Genomic DNA, 18,127 nt, shown 5'->3' on the forward strand with positions numbered 1-18,127 from the left:
GAGAATTCTACCAAACTTCTCTGCCAATTTTGGGTATAAACAAGTGAAATTTTAGATATATATTCCTTGGACATGGATCTAACTTAATAACTTGATTTGATTCCAAAACAATAAATGTTTAAGGGGTCATAATAGGGGTCAAAGTTCTTAAAAAAATTTGATCTCTGTGGTCTCTACTAAATTACTCATTTGAAATTTTACATCCCCTCTTTTCGACTGTCTAGCCTTAATTTAAGCCTACGTCACTTCCGGTTTGGCGGTAATCGTAACAGCAAAGACGTCATGTTTTTTTCACGTTCTTTTCCTCCTTCGCGGTACGGGTTTGAGCCTGCCTTCCTACTACCACTTTTTTTTTTTTTTTTTGTTCAACACGCACCTCATAAACACCGGGCACCCATGCTAGTATCTATCTATCTATCTATCTATCTATCTATCGATCTATCTATCTATCTCTCTCTCTCTCTCTCTCTCTCTCTATATATATATATATATATATATATATATATATATATATATATATATATATATATATATCCAAAATTGCCCTACTTGTACATATATTTTATATTATTGTATATATTTTATTCGTATTCCCACCGGGGTTTCCCCCCTCTTCTTCGGTAAAATTTACACGTATACCTCAGAAGTCTGTTCTTGCGAGTTATTTTATTTATTTGTTTATTTTATAATAAACGATTAATAATAAATTGATAATAAAGAGTCTGTTGATGAAAGGTTTTGCCGGCCATTTTGTTTAAAGCAATATATATATATATATATATATATATATATATATATATATATATATATTGATTAATGCAGTTTGCGTATTTATTATTATATTATATTGGACCCAATATATGGTAATGATTTAAAAAGTAAAACAAAAATTACTCGTGCGCCACCACTGAGAATCGAAATTAAAACATTACGATTTACTTTTTCCTTTTACGTTAATGCCTGAGCTATGGAGATATGCTTGCTGCAAGGCTAAAGATTTAAACATGAACCAATAGCTATTACGTTACGCATGCATATTCTTAATGCCATCGTTCGACCTTCACCTTATAATTCCATTTTTGTTTTAGCTGGTTGCAATAGAATAAATTAATGGGGTGGGATTAATTTATTACGTGACAACCAGCTAGACCATGAATAATTGATTCTATCTATCGCAACCAGCTAGACCATAACTTTAAATCAGATGAAAAGGTACCAAGGAGTATAATACATCGATATATATCCTCAGTCAATAATAATAAGATCAGATTTATCATTTACTACAAGAAATTAACAATTGCTAACCTTATAATTAAACACAACACTTCCCGGGCAACAAAATCAGTCAATGAAACAGTTGTAGTCTGCCAGTTCAGATTCCCCTTGGGAGAATGCATCTCCAAAAATAGAAATATTGATAGCTACATTGGACACACGATTAACGCCACACCTTTCAGATATAAGGTCGATTTGGCAAGACTTAAAAAAAAAAAACATCGTTGCCCACATTCCGAATTAAAAAAAAATCCTAGTTGAAAACACAAAAATCATTCATATGGCTCCAAACATAAAAAGATTAAAAATACTGGAAGCTCTGTATATATGAGCTAAACAGCCAAAAATTAACACTGTAGATTTTGAAAACAGTAACAACATTTTAAAGTGCCTGGGTACATAATTATCCAACACACACACACACGCACACACACACACACACACACACACACACACACACACACACACACACACACACACACACACACACACACATATATATATATTAAAAGTAGAAAAATGCGAGCATGAAAAGTAATATGGTTAAGCTTAATCATAGAAAAATTAAAGGACTAGTTCTTAAAACTGGAAAAGAAAAGGACAAGATATTCTAGTAAAAAATATAATAAATTTATAACTTAAAATACTGCAGCATTAATTGATTATATAATCTTATAAATTGAATTAAAAAAATTCTTAATGTAGCAATATTTTAAATTAAGTTTTTTTCCCCGATAAACACATATGTAATAACAATGTATGGCATTCGTCAGCTTTCAATAAAATCCCCCCAATTATCTCCCTTTCATGCTTTCATTATCTCTGTTTCACTTGTTACTTCTCTTTTAGCGACAACAGTGAATTAGTAGCAACAGTAGTTGCTGAAGCGACGTGGTTGCTATGGAAATCAGCCATAAAAAGCGTCGCTCACCTCCTTACACCAGAAAATTCTGTATAACTTTTGTCTTACTGAACAGAAATTGAATTTTTTTCACAATATAACTGAGAAGGTGATCTACAAACTGTAATAATTGTTTGAAATTTGGTCGAAAAATGAGTGAGCGGTGAAGCTTTAAACAGTTCTAAATGACTAAAACTGCCACTTAACCATATATTCAAACACGATAGTGTTTGAATGATATATATATATATATATATATATATATATAACTACTTCATTTACTCACATAAATTTAATATACGAAAGTACAGATTTATGCGTAAACTCTAAGTATTTACTTCAAAAGTGCTCAATACGTAGGTAGAGCTAGTTAGTAATTCATAATATATATATATATATATATATATATATATATATATATATATATATATATATATATGCGTGTGTGTGTGTATGTGCACATATAGTTACATGTGTATATCTATATATATCTTGTGAGCTAAATTTATGAATTAATTAAATAAAATTTTAAAAACTAACTTCTGTACCATTTTGTAAATCACACTTTAAAAGTATTGTATATTTATTTTAGCCACGTTCTTAACATGTTAAAACACACGAGACGCTTGACTATTTTAAGTAATTTAAATGTAATTTGAACTGTAGCAGAAAGACATCCAGATTTTAAACGAAACAATAATCAAAAACTGCCTGGATACGACTGAAGAAAATCAGTTGAAAGTACTTGACCCCCCCCCCAAAAAAAAAAACAGATGGACGAAGACGACTATGGGACTTTTTTTTATTCGACCGAGATATTAGAACGACCATACGAAAAATGGAGAAATTACATAAAAAAGACGATTAAGCAGAAATACTATGTGCTGTTAAACAATGTATGTGTAAATGAAAGCATGCTGCCTTAATACGCAATATATATATATATATATATATATATATATATATATATATATATATTCCACATGCACCGTTTTCTAAACTAACCAGAGCTCCTCCTCCGTATTTCCTTTTAATGTAGTGTCGGTCAACATCATCCTTTGGATGTAGTGCATTGTGCATGGTCATGAGTTTCATAGTCTAGTTCTTCTTTGGTATTCTTTTTCAAGTTCCTTTTTTTTAATTTCTCTGGATTTGATGGTGTCAGCTACCAGGACCTCCAAATTATTATTATTATTATTATTATTATTATTATTATTATTATTATTATTATTATTATTATTAACTCACTAGGAGTTTTCACGCAAGTTAACATCAAAAATTTTCTTTGATAACAAGTCTGCTCAGATTTCTAGTAACCACTAGCTTTTTCGATAACCTAATTATTCTGCGTTATCGCAATAGCTGTTTACCATTGATTTTTCGCTGGTAGAGACCATAGGTCGTCACTAAAATTTGAGTGCCAGTAAACCTCCTTAAAGTCCAAGTCTTCTTCGCATTCATCAAGTGGAGATCTGCTTAGTGCCATCCCTCCTCGATCTTTCCACCCTTCTTGACCCACCTTATTTATTTGGCGTGGCACCAGTTTATTGTAACACGAAAAGCAAAAAAGCGGGGGTTAGGTTATACTTGTACAATTTCAGTTTTCCTGATTTCATGTGGTGTTTCTTTGTGTTTTATCTCTGTGGCAGATACTATATGTTCAGCATTGTAATCGTTTTTTAGCTTTATATAGAAGTAAAGATTCTTATATTTTTGCGATATATACGTGTTTTTGGTATGTGGTGGTAACTTTCTCTATAGATACTCATAGAGACATTAAGAAATATTATAGCGTGGATAAATCAAAAAAGAAAGTGAGTAACGAGAGAAATACATAACTATCTAGAAAAAAACAGTCTTATAAAAACCAATGGCTAAAATTGTTTTATGATTAAGTTGTGTTAAAAGAACATAATAAAAAACATAACTTACCCCCAAAATATATATTTGAGCATGTATTTTGTATTATTAAACTATATAGGCAAACATGCATGTATTTTGTATTATTAAACTATATAGGCAAACATGCATGTAGTTTGTATTATTAAACTATATAGGCAAACATGCATGTATTTTGTATTATTAAACTATATAGGCAAACATGCATGTATTTTGTATTATTAAACTATATAGGCAAACATGCATGTAGTTTGTATTATTAAACTATATAGGCAAACATGCATGTATTTTGTATTATTAAACTATATAGGAAAACATGCATGTAGTTTGTATTATTAAATTATATAGGCAAACATGCATGTATTTTGTATTATTAAACTATATAGGCAAACATGCATGTAGTTTGTATTATTAAACTATATAGGCAAACATGCATGTATTTTGTATTATTAAACTATATAGGCAAACATGCATGTAGTTTGTATTATTAAACTATATAGGCAAACATGCATGTATTTTGTATTATTAAACTATATAGGCAAACATGTATGTATTTTGTATTATTAAACTATATAGGCAAACATGCATGTATTTTGTATTATTAAACTATATAGGCAAACATGCATGTAGTTTGTATTATTAAACTATATAGGCAAACATGCATGTATTTTGTATTATTAAACTATATAGGCAAACATGCATGTATTTTGTATTATTAAACTATATAGGCAAACATGCATGTAGTTTGTATTATTAAACTATATAGGCAAACGTGCATGTATTTTGTATTATTAAACTATATAGGCAAACATGCATGTAGTTTGTATTATTAAACTATATAGGCAAACATGCATGTAGTTTGTATTATTAAACTATATAGGCAAACATGCATGTAGTTTGTATTATTAAACTATATAGGCAAACGTGCATGTATTTTGTATTATTAAACTATATAGGCAAACATGCATGTAGTTTGTATTATTAAACTATATAGGCAAACATGCATGTATTTTGTATTATTAAACTATATAGGCAAACATGCATGTAGTTTGTATTATTAAACTATATAGGCAAACATGCATGTAGTTTGTATTATTAAACTATATAGGCAAACATGCATGTATTTTGTATTATTAAACTATATAGGCAAACATGCATGTATTTTGTATTATTAAACTATATAGGCAAACATGCATGTAGTTTGTATTATTAAACTATAGAGGCAAACATGCATGTATTTTGTATTATTAAACTATATAGGCAAACATGCATGTAGTTTGTATTATTAAACTATATAGGCAAACATGCATGTATTTTGTATTATTAAACTATATAGGCAAACATGCATGTAGTTTGTATTATTAAACTATATAGGCAAACATGCATGTAGTTTGTATTATTAAACTATATAGGCAAACATGCATGTAGTTTGTATTATTAAACTATATAGGCAAACATGCATGTAGTTTGTATTATTAAACTATATAGGCAAACATGCATGTATTTTGTATTATTAAACTATATAGGCAAACATGCATGTATTTTGTATTATTAAACTATATAGACAAACATGCATGTATTTTGTATTATTAAACTATATAGGCAAACATGCATGTAGTTTGTATTATTAAACTATATAGGCAAACATGCATGTATTTTGTATTATTAAACTATATAGGCAAACATGCATGTATTTTGTATTATTAAACTATATAGGCAAACATGCATGTATTTTGTATTATTAAACTATATAGGCAAACATGCATGTATTTTGTATTATTAAACTATATAGGCAAACATGCATGTATTTTGTATTATTAAACTATATAGGCAAACATGCATGTATTTTGTATTATTAAACTACATAGGCAAACATGCATGTAGTTTGTATTATTAAACAATATAGGCAAACATGCATGTATTTTGTATTATTAAACTATATAGGCAAACATGCATGTATTTTGTATTATTAAACTATATAGGCAAACATGCATTATCAAAATGAACGTTGATTTGCTTACATTTAGTATGATAATAGATTTCGTGTTAGAACACCCATTACAAAACGAGCCCGCAATACGGAGACCATAGTCTCATTTGGCGGGATTTCAGAGCAAACGAATGAATGCTTACTCTTCTGGAGGCGTTAATGCGTACGTAATTTTCGCATTTGTGCTTCTGAATGATGGCGGGTGAAAACGTGGGGTCCGCGCATTGTATGCCCCTGTCCAGCCTGCATTGTTAATTGCCGCATTTCTCATTCAGGTATCGTAAGTTTCGTTCGTTTATGTGAGGTGTTGCCTTGGTGACGCCATATTTCTTTAAAAATGGCCGCCATATTCAACTGACCTCAAATGCTTTTAATAACTTCTGCCACGTATTAATGGCTGCAGTTTTAATAAATTCAAGCTAATCACGAGCATCCGCTTAAATCGTCAAAATCTACGTATTACTAAAACTCTGTGGATGGCTGTGGCGCTGCCACGGGCTGTCCCAACATAACGACCTTCTTCTAGTTGACTGCGGTGTATTGTTGGTCCTGTGCAGTTCTAGGAGGTCCACCCTCCCAGATTTTACCTTCTCTTTTTGAGAAGGGGTTAGTTTATTGGGAACTGCGTGAGGCCACCACCACCCAAGGTCAACGAGGTGCCAGACATTTTTTTTTATACCAGAGTTCTGCTCGAGAGCGCTGACTTTTCAATCCCACTTTTCGGTTTTGTGTCACATTTCTCATTGTGGGAGAGAAAACTGCAATTACTTGTTTTTATTGTTTGTTTGCCCTCGTGTCCACTAGATGACGTCACAAAGGGGGTCATATCACAAAGGGATGGCGTCAAACACTAAAACAGGAGGAATATATCAGGAATATCCTAATGGCGTCAGAAATGGATAACGTTATCGTTTTGAGACGTCAGCAATTAAATATGGGTGGAAAGACGCGCGGAGAGATAATTTATGACGCCATCAAAGTTAAAGTAACAAAAAATAACGTCAGACATTCAAAGAGAATTTTATTTATGTGGTCAGTGTGTGTACGTGACTTGAAAATTTGAAACGATAGTGTAAAAAGGATACTCAATTGTTGAACGAATGAGGATACAATAACATTGCAAAATCCAAAGCCAGGAATACTGGTATATTCCCGAATGAATTGCGGGTTAATTTAAAGCTAATTCCAGATTGGAAGATAAAATCTTTGAGGACCCAAATTATGCATATGGGGTAATCCATTATTTTTACTGTGGTGAACGATTTGACATGTTAAAATACATATATGGTAAGATGAATAACAGTTTGATACTGTGTCAATCGCTTTATTGCAGATTAGTGAAATATCAATATTTCCCTAAATATACGTCACAAAAAATGCAAATTGTATCATCAAAGAGTTGCTTTAAGTTTAGTTATTTCCCAAAATTTTATTCAAATTCATGCTATATTCACGAAGTTATTGAATTTTATTTATTATCAAAGAAATGTTACTGTCCATCACTTGATTGCAGATCTCTTACAATGCTAAAAAATCAGGCGATTAAAGATTATCGAAAAGCAAAGGATAGTTGCTAGACTTGCAGAAGGATCGTCCATCAAAAATTTAGCTACGGAGCTGGAATGGGATCCAAAAACCTTGGCTGCATTCTGGAACAACCCGAACACCAAATTCAGAAAAACAAGGGCATCAAAAGAAACCTTTTAGTTCGTGATATTCAAAATCTCGTAGGGAAGTCAACCAAATCACAAACAACACTAGTACTTTCGTTTTTGCAAAAGCTGAAATCGCTCCAAGATTCAAGCATGCTTGATACCATGTGTTGAATGAGATTGCAAGGAACATAAAACCTCTTCCAATGCCTCCATTGAGCAAACACCATAGGGAAAAACGAATGGCTTGGGCACAGAATTACATGAAAATGGATTTCCAACAGGCCCTATTTAGGGATGAGGCCCATGCTACTCTTGACGGTCCGGATAGATGGACCAAAGTTTGAGACCCGAACGAAACTCCGATCCGTTACAGAGTTTATCGCCAACAAGGAGGTGGAGGCATCATGTTTTGGGTGGGAATCATTGGGGATAAGTTGGTTGGGCCATGTCTAGTGTGAGGGGGTGTAAAGCTTACCAGCAATGCGTACACAGCCTTTTTGGATAATCATTTGTCGACATGGCTAGATGACCTACCATTGTCATGTCATTTTCAGATGATTTTTATACATGACAATGTACCATCCCATTCTGCTTGGGGTGACTGCATCCTTCCTTGAATCTATGGGATTTGTTGGGGAAGCTCTCATGACCTGACCACCGTGTTCTCCAGACCTTAACCCCATTGAATATCTCTGGTCAATATTAAAAAGAAGAGTTTCTGGGGAAGGAGAACAATTTACTTCAAAGGATGCCTTGTGGAGGAACATAGTTGACGTTGACAGAGCCATATCTCCTTTTAAGATCAAAGAATTGACTTCATCGGGTGACAAAAGGTTTTTTTAAGTTATTTAAAATATAGCGGATATGCCGATAAATAATTAATTTATATGATGCCCATACCTAGGATATGCTTTTGTTTATTATTCTTTGACAGAAAAATATAATAAAAAGTAAAGTTCGCAAAATAAGACATTGTATTTTTGCCTTAATACAACATTTTAAGAGACCTGCAATAAAGCGATGAGCAGTGGAAATTCATCGATAAACAATAAAATGTCATAACTTCGTGAATATCGCATGAATTTGAATAACATTTTTTGAAATAACTAACCTTAAAGGAATCGCTTGATGATGTAATTTTCATTTTGTTGTGACGTATATTTAGTGAAATATTGATATTTTACTAATCTGCAATAAAGCGATTGCCACAGTATATTTATTTATATGTATTGATGAACCGGCAGAAAAGTTCCTACTTTGGATTCCAGATGCAAAAAGGAGAGTTGAACGTCCATGTGTAACATGAAATCCATTATTGAAGAGGAAACTAGTCTGGCAGGAACTTAGCTAGTTGCTGCAATGGCTGACTAAGAACTCTGGCAATCGGAATTTGTTCACATTTCACCTGCGACTGCTGGCATTGGATGAAGAAGAAGAAGAAGAAGAAGAAACAACAACAACCTATTTATATGTGCTCTGTATTTGCATTTAACATAAATTGAGATCAATAAAATAAAAGGATTGGTATAAATAAAGAGTGAAATACAATTGAAAAATCATATTTTTCCCACAAACATATTTCTGCTCCAAACGTTAGGCTGATTGATACAGCAAATTATGTCAAAAGTTTTACTAGAGAAGAAATACAATTTTAACCGAATAATATAGCCATTCCAAATAACAAATCTTACAAGATGGATATCATACAAGCTGCAAATTCCTTTGTAAAAGAAGAATTCGTTTGGAAAGATACCAATTATTATCGTCCCTTAGAAGTTTCGAATAAACCCAAAGACCAAATATAACATTGTGTGGACTCTCCGGCGTATATGGATCTCATATCATAACACACGCAGATATTCTTCGGATTTTTTCGGATTTATGTGATCATGCTAATTTATTTTTCTTTTCTTTTTAAAGTTACAAAGTTCATATTTTCTGAAGAGTCAATGTGGGAATCATTCAATATTAACATAATAATCATGCAGTTGTTCCTGCGCTACGAAACTGTGAAGAGTTAACGTTTTGTAATGTTAAAACAAGTAATGGCAGATAACACCTTAGAATTTGGAATATATCGCTTTTGTCATATACAAATATTTCTATTATTATCAATAATTATCACCTTTAAAGTATTAAAGTCGTGCACTGTCTGGGAAATAAAAACAAAAAGCAACAAACTAGCGTTATGCAACGTTCACCGTTTACTCTTGCTTGAATCCTCTCGACTGCTTACAGTTGTGCCCAAATTTGGCATTTATAGGTGTTGAATTTCCTTAAATTCTCATGGCAATTTTTGATGGCCTAAAGGTAACATTTTAAGAAATGGAGTCAAAGGTGACTTTGTAGCTAGATTCGAATTTTCTGATGAGTAGGAATATCACAATGTGAACTGATCATTATGAAAGCATGAAAAACTAATTTCTGTAAGTATATATATATATATATATAAATATACATGTATGTATATGTATATATATAAATATACATGTATGTATATGTATATATATATACATGTATGTATATGTATATATATAAATATACATGTATGTATATGTATATATATAAATATACATGTATGTATATGTATATATATATATAAATATACATGTATATATATGTATAAATATATAAATATACATGTATATATATGTATATATATAAATATATATGTATATATGTATATATATGTATATATTTATTTATATATATATTTATATAGATATATTTATATATACATAATATATATATATATTTATATATAAATAAATATATATATATTTATATATATGAATAAATATATCTTTATATATATATTTATATATATATTTATATATATATTTATTTATATATTTATATATATATATTTACATATATATATTTATATATATATATTGATATATATATATATATATATTGATATATATATATATATATATTTATATATATAGATACATTACTGAAAAAGTCTGAGGATGCTACAGACGGCCAAAAAACGGCCAAATACCTGAAACAATAATGTAACTTAACAGAAAGATACGGTAATAAAAAATAAAACGTGTATATATATATATATATATATATATATTGATATATATATCTCTATATATATTTATATATTTATATATATATATACTTATATATATTTATATATACATACACACAGATATATAGAAATATATATATATATATATATATATATATATATATATATATATATATTTCTAGATCTGTTTCTGACCACAGTTCCCGATGACTGTGTAACTAATGCCCACAGCCCACTTGAGAACGCCGATCATGCAGTGGTAATGGTATAAACTTTAAAGCCAAAACCGGAGAACCACTGCTCGAAACAACGAGATATTATAAAAAGTCTGACTAGGAGAGCATCAGGGATCTGATCAGGGAGGCCCCATGGCAAAATATCTTTTCACTTCCTGCTGAACAGTGCACAAATGAGGCCACTTAATGGTTCAAAATGGCAATTGACGCACATGTTCCCACGCACAAATTTTATAGCAAACCCCACTCTCCCCAATGGTTTACTTCTACTTGTGCATTTGCAATAGCGCAAAGGCAGCATGCGTACCGCTAATTTAACCGACATAAGTCCATTACAAACAGCAGAAGTATATAGAAGCCATAAGTAACTGTAAGAAAGAAATAGCGACAGCTAAGAGAGAATTTACTGAAGCCACCTAAAAACGCATCGAATCACAGAAATTAGGAACCCGCGACTTCTGGAACATCTACAACAGTGTAGTAAATAATGGGCAATAAACAATTCCCTCACTATCCAACAATCACGAGGTTGTTTGCTCTGCAACTGAGAAGACTAAAATGCTTGCCAGTCGGTTTGCCTCCAACTCCACACTAGTCCCTTTCAACCACACCCTTCCTGACTTTCCTTTGCGGACAGACGCCACACTAGACGATCTGAAAATCACACCTTCTCAGGTGCATGCTATCGTAAGAAATCTTGACACTTCAAAAGAATGTGGACTTGATCTCATCCCGACTATGCTATTAAATAAGTGCTCCACTGAATGAGCTCTAATTCTCTCCAAACTTTACAACAAATGCCTTAATGAATCTTGCTTTCCTGCCTGCTGGAAAACTGCTTCTGTAGTACTAGTTTTGAAAAATTCTGGCGAAAGAACCGACCCAGTAAATTATTGCCCCATTAGCCTTCTCCCACTTTTCGCCAAAATATTTGAGACCATAATTAACCAAGCTCTGGTCCACCACCTTACAGATGCTAAACTTCTGACCGACCAACAATATAGATTTACGCAAGCCCGTTCCACAGCAGACATCCTAACTGTAATCTCAGAACGTATATACCAGTCACTGGACAAAGCGGGGGAGGGTAGAGCGGTAGCTCTAGATATATCTAAGGCTTTTGACAGGGTATGGCATGAAGGTCTTCTCAGGAAAATCAGATCATATGGTATCACTGGAAGAATACATAACATAATTAAATCCTTCTTAGATAAGAGAAAAATCAGGTTGTCCTCGACGGTCGTACATCTAAACAATAGGATATAAATGCAGCAGTGTCTCAGGGGTCTATCCTTGGATCGCTGTTATTCCTAATATTCATAAATGACCTCCATGACAAAATTGCCTGTGAGATGGGTATATATGCTGACGACACCACACTCTATAACAGACACGACAGGAAAACAAATGGACACATATGTAAGGAATTGGCAGAAACACTAGAGTATGAGTCCCGATCTTTAGTTGAATGGGGACATAAATGGATCGTCACATTCAATGCTGCGAAGACTAAACCTGTTTCCTTCAATAATTACAAGAAACCTTCTCTACCACCAATAGCAATGGCCAATGACTATTTATCTGAAAGTACACCTTTTAAACTCCTTGGCCTAACGCCCACAGGAAACATGAGTTGGAACAATTACATTGAGAGTATTGCCAGGACCGCTGCGAAGAAGGTAGGTTCTCTCTACCGTGCTAGAAAGATATTAACGCCCGAAAGTATCATATACCTTTATAACGCCACCATTCCCCCATGTATGTATTGCTGTCATATTTGGGCTGGTGCATCTGCCACTAGTCTCTCGATCCTAGACAAGATTCAAAAGAGAGTCGCCAATCTGATAGGTCCTGAATTATCATCTAAACTTCAGCCTCTATCCCATCGACGAAATGTTGCATCCCTCTGCCTGTTCTACAAGTACTTTAACGGTGAATACTCTGGCGAACTGCAAGCACTTGTGCCCTCTCGACGTAAATATCTCCGACAAACCCGACAAGCAGCTAAATTCACCCCTTCACAGTAGAGATCCCTAGATGTAAGAGAGCCTTCTACTCCAGTAGTTTCTTCTCCCAGAACAGCTAGACTTTGGAATTCCCTTCCGAGTCCCTGCTTCCCCAACTGTACTGACATGCAGAAGTTCAAGTGCTATGTGAACCGATATCTTGCCGCCCAACTTCCTACACAGTACCCTTATGCCTATGTACCTGATAGTAGCGCCCTACAACAAAGTGGCAATGTGCCCTGTTTGGGTGCTGCTATCAGGTACATAGGCATCAGGGGTACTGTGTAGGGAGTTGGGCAGCAAGATATCGGTTCACGTTGCACTTGAAATTCTGCATGTTCAGAAGTAGGTTCATTTCACAGTCGGATTTCGGCGCGGTTTGCTTGATCTGTGTTGGTTAATAGAAATTCTTGCGATCGGGGCGTTTGCTCAGTTGGTAGAGTGCTTGCCTCGCATGCAAGAGACTCGGGTTTCGAATCCTTAGTTCGGATGTGCCTAACTGATGAGCCCGAATGAGGGGGAAACTCGAGTCTTGGACTTCCGGTTCGTTGACTGTCATGGCTCTTGTGTGCTGCGACGTTGTTTGCCTGTGCAATTTATTATATATTTATATATACATTTATATATATATATATATATATTTATACATATTTATATAGATATTTACATATATATGTATATATCTGTATTTATATATATCTGTATATATTAATATATATATTTATATATATATATATTTATATATCTAATTATATATATATTTATATATATATATATTTGTATATATATATTTTTATATATGTATATATTTATATATATTTATATATGTATTTATATTTATATATATATTTAAATATATATAATATATAAATATATATATTTATATATGTATATATTTTATATGTATATATCTTTATATATATATATTGATATATATATATTTATATATATATATTTATATATATATTTATATATATATTTATATGCATATATGTTTTATATATATTAATATATATATTTATATGCATATATATTTGTATATATATTCATATATATAATTATATATATGCATATGTGTATATATGTGTATATAGTTGTTTATATATATATATATATATATATATATATATATATATAAAGTATATTCACCGAACAAACAAACATTACAAGTTATTTAATAACATTTGCTTAAATATGCATAGTTCTACAGACATTTGATATTTACAATTATATGCCCATATTTTATCGAAATATTATCTGGACTATTTTTATATGGGCATTATATATAGATGTATACACACACATATATATATATATTTATATGTATGTATATATATATATATATATATATTTATATGTATGTATATATATATATATTTATATGTATATATATATATATATATATATATATATATATATATATATATATATATATATTAAAACAACACCCAACAATTCATGAAAAGAAAACTAAAATCGTCCGACATTAGAAATATCTTAACTAGCAATACTTAAATTGTATATCTGAACAATTACATACGAAGACTAAACTACTAGAAGCCGTACTAATTAAAAAAAAACTATAGTCCCTTATTAACCGGATCACATTTTATATCCGGGTAAATATACTAACTGTATTCAATGATAATAGAATAAATAAACTAAATAAATAAAATACAAAATGGGAAAATTAAAAATAAAAATAATACGCCCCTACCTATCCTGCACCCACCTTTATAGCAAACAATATAAAAGCAATAGAACTAGCTATAAATGCATCAAACCTTAATAAAGAAAATGACAACAACAGAAATCGCTCTTGACGACGATCGGGTGCACCGTTTTAAAGCGCTTGAGAAAAATATGGCCGAAAAACAACTACGACGCGCCATGATATACAACATGCCAGCCAAAATAATAAAGACCGCTCGGCAAATTAAAAAGTTAATTAACAAAATCAGGAAAAAGAAGAACTCAGTCGTGCTCAGTCAGACTTTCTGCCTATATATATATATATATATATATATATATATATATATATATATATATATATATATATATATATATATATATATATTAGTTTGGATTTCTGATCTCACTACTATATATTAGGTTTGATATAATAATGTCTACAGAATTGTCTTCATAGTATATAGTAATAAATGTTGCGTAATTGGTACAAATTGGAGACACATATAACGGGGCTCATAACAAGAGGGTGATAATGACATTACTGAGGGAGAGACAGTTATATTCTTGGTACATCATGACGACTGTGATAGTAATTCTTTTATCATATTATAATACGAAGCTGAGACATTTATACATTCGTTGTTAACACAGAGCAGGGGAGAGACATTATTGATGATGGCGGGGAGGACACATAATACTTGGAGGGAGTTATACAAAGTTAATTTAAGATGATGATAATCAAAACATATTTACCTTTCGTTTGTAATGCCGACACACAAAGACAAACAATTACAAAATATATATGGTGATTTCTTTGTTCATCAGCCGGCCGATTAATTATGTCAGGGATTCAAGCCTTTTGATTACATGGTCTCCTCTCCCCCTACACCATTAAGGGGATCAGCTCCACTGAGACGCTGTCCGACTCTCGTCTGTGACTGTCTGTGATTCTCTGATCCTCCCATTAACTAACTTCGAATCCCATCTCAATATATTGAGAATCTCCTTTGTTTGTGACGTCAGAGGTGTGCTGCTAACCAACGTGACTAAATTTCACGTGGTTTTTACATAAGTCTGCCCAAGCCACTTTTGGCAAACAAAGAATTCCCAATTTTGATTGTTCAATATCTAACCTATTTTTAATCATTATCTATAAGCTCTCATCGTCCATTATTTTAATATCCAGTTATTTCTAAAAGACTGGAAAATTGCTCTTTTTCTGACATAAATAATATTTATTTATTTCTAAAGAATTAATAATCGTCTTCATTCCCAGGATTTCAATTATCCATTATCATTTAACACTTGCCTACAGGGTTCGATTCTAGCCTTTTTCTAATATCATTTATCTAGTCTGCCTTCTTACTTACATGAGCAGGGGGACAGCCCTTCTTATGTAACATAAATGCATATTCTGCATAAATTAAAATACCATACTAAACGAGTAACGTGGTTTCTATTTTTCTGTTTTACTATCACCCGTACCGCCCCCCCCTCATCCCCACGCTATCTTTCTTTTCCGCCCAGCACCTTCCTCTCTCTGGACATTCACATAGACATAACTCGAGTCGACGTAAGGGAAACAACTCCGTGGAAAAAAATCTGAGTTACTTCCTTAACATGATAACATTAAAAATTGTGCTCATTTATTGATAACATTGAATGATGGAAATGGGCATTTGATTCCCAAAGAACGAATATTTCTCTACAAGACTTGAAGAATGAATATTTTCCTAATTGGACTTGAAGACAATCAGATTTTAGCCAGCTGGAAAGCAGACAATCGAAAGAGAGTTCCACAGGCGTTCAGTTCTAAGAAAGAAACTTTGTTCATGGAATCTACATTTCCATCACACAAACAAAAAGCTCCGTTTTAATTCATAATATTTCCCTGAATATAGCAGCATAGAAATTTTTTATTTACAGTTGAGTAAATTACAAAATTTAATAAAAAGATATTGATTGGTCAAACATTACATTCATTTTATTGTGCTATTGCAAAATTATGGGGAATCCAATATTTGTTGAACCTTCGGGGAGATTTTCGTTATCAGAGTGTTCTTTTTAGAAGTTATTTTTAACTATTTCATTTAATATTGCAGTCGATGAACACCTGTCGTTGATCCCTATTTACGAGTTTTCTTTCTGTGCCATAATCTACTTTTATTTTGCTTGATTTTGTTTAAATTCAAGCGCACGTATTCATAAATATATCTGCAATCACTCGACATCGCAGGTATTATTAGCGTATTGCGCGCACACCCACCAGTAACACACAAAATATGTGACGCGATACCCCGATCCATGCAGTTTTATAAAACGAGCGCATTTTAATAAAAGGAGAAAGAAAATATCGATGATTCTAAAATAGTAGCCACGGACATTTTAATTTACTTCCATTAATTTAAAAAAAAAAGAACATAATTAAAATTAAAAATACCGCATATAAAAATGTCTTTTTTTTAATATTCTTTCATTTCAATAAAAATGTCATTCTATTTTATGCTCTTCATTACTTTCCTCTATTTCTAGATCCAAATAGCAGAAAGATGTTGCCCAGGATCGAATCAAGAACCCTATGTTTTTTCTTCGTTTTTTTTTTCGCCAAGCCTTTACTAATATATAACATATGGTAACATTCCTATTTTTAAATATTTTACTAGCAGGACTACTCGGTATTTTCCAGGACAAAAGTCTAACGTAACTTCTATTTTTCTTTTTTACTATCACCCGTTTTCCCCCACCTCATCCCCAACGCTATCTTTTTTTTCCACCCAGTACCTTCCTCTCTCTGGACACCCACATAGACATAACTCGAGTCGACGTAAGGGAAACAACTCCGTGGAAAAAATCAGAGTTACTTCCTTTACATGATAACATTAAAAATTGTGCTTATTTATTGATAACATTAAAAATTGTGCTTATTTATTGATAACATTGAATGATGGAAATGGCCATTTGATTCCCAAAGAATGAATATTTCTCTACATTTTAGATATTTGTTCGGGGTTGTACCGATTTAAAAAATATACCAACTTTATGGGGTTTGTTTAGTATTTTTCAATTATTAGCGAGACATACAAAGACACAGACAATTGCTCTTTATATAACGGATATAATGAATAAAACTAACTTTTAGGGTGGAAATAGCCTGTAAAGTAAAACGCCATGAGTTGTACGAAATGATTATACCAAGCATTAGATGACAGGAACGGATTAGAAATAGTGAATGAATAGTGAATTGGAAAATATGTAGTTTTTACTTCCCTCGACGCACACTCGGCGTTTCCAGATAACCACTGATTAACACCTGGCGCAATTCTGTCCCAAACACCCAACTTCTTACTAATAATCTTATTTTATTACTTTTTAGTTTCTGCACGTCATGTTAAAAATAAAGTAAAACGCCATGTTTTTCTTTTTATGT

This window comes from Euprymna scolopes, chromosome 9 (assembly GCF_053919585.1).
Source record: "Euprymna scolopes isolate OS-2025 chromosome 9, ASM5391958v1, whole genome shotgun sequence".
NCBI classification, from domain to species: Eukaryota; Metazoa; Mollusca; class Cephalopoda; order Sepiida; family Sepiolidae; genus Euprymna; species Euprymna scolopes.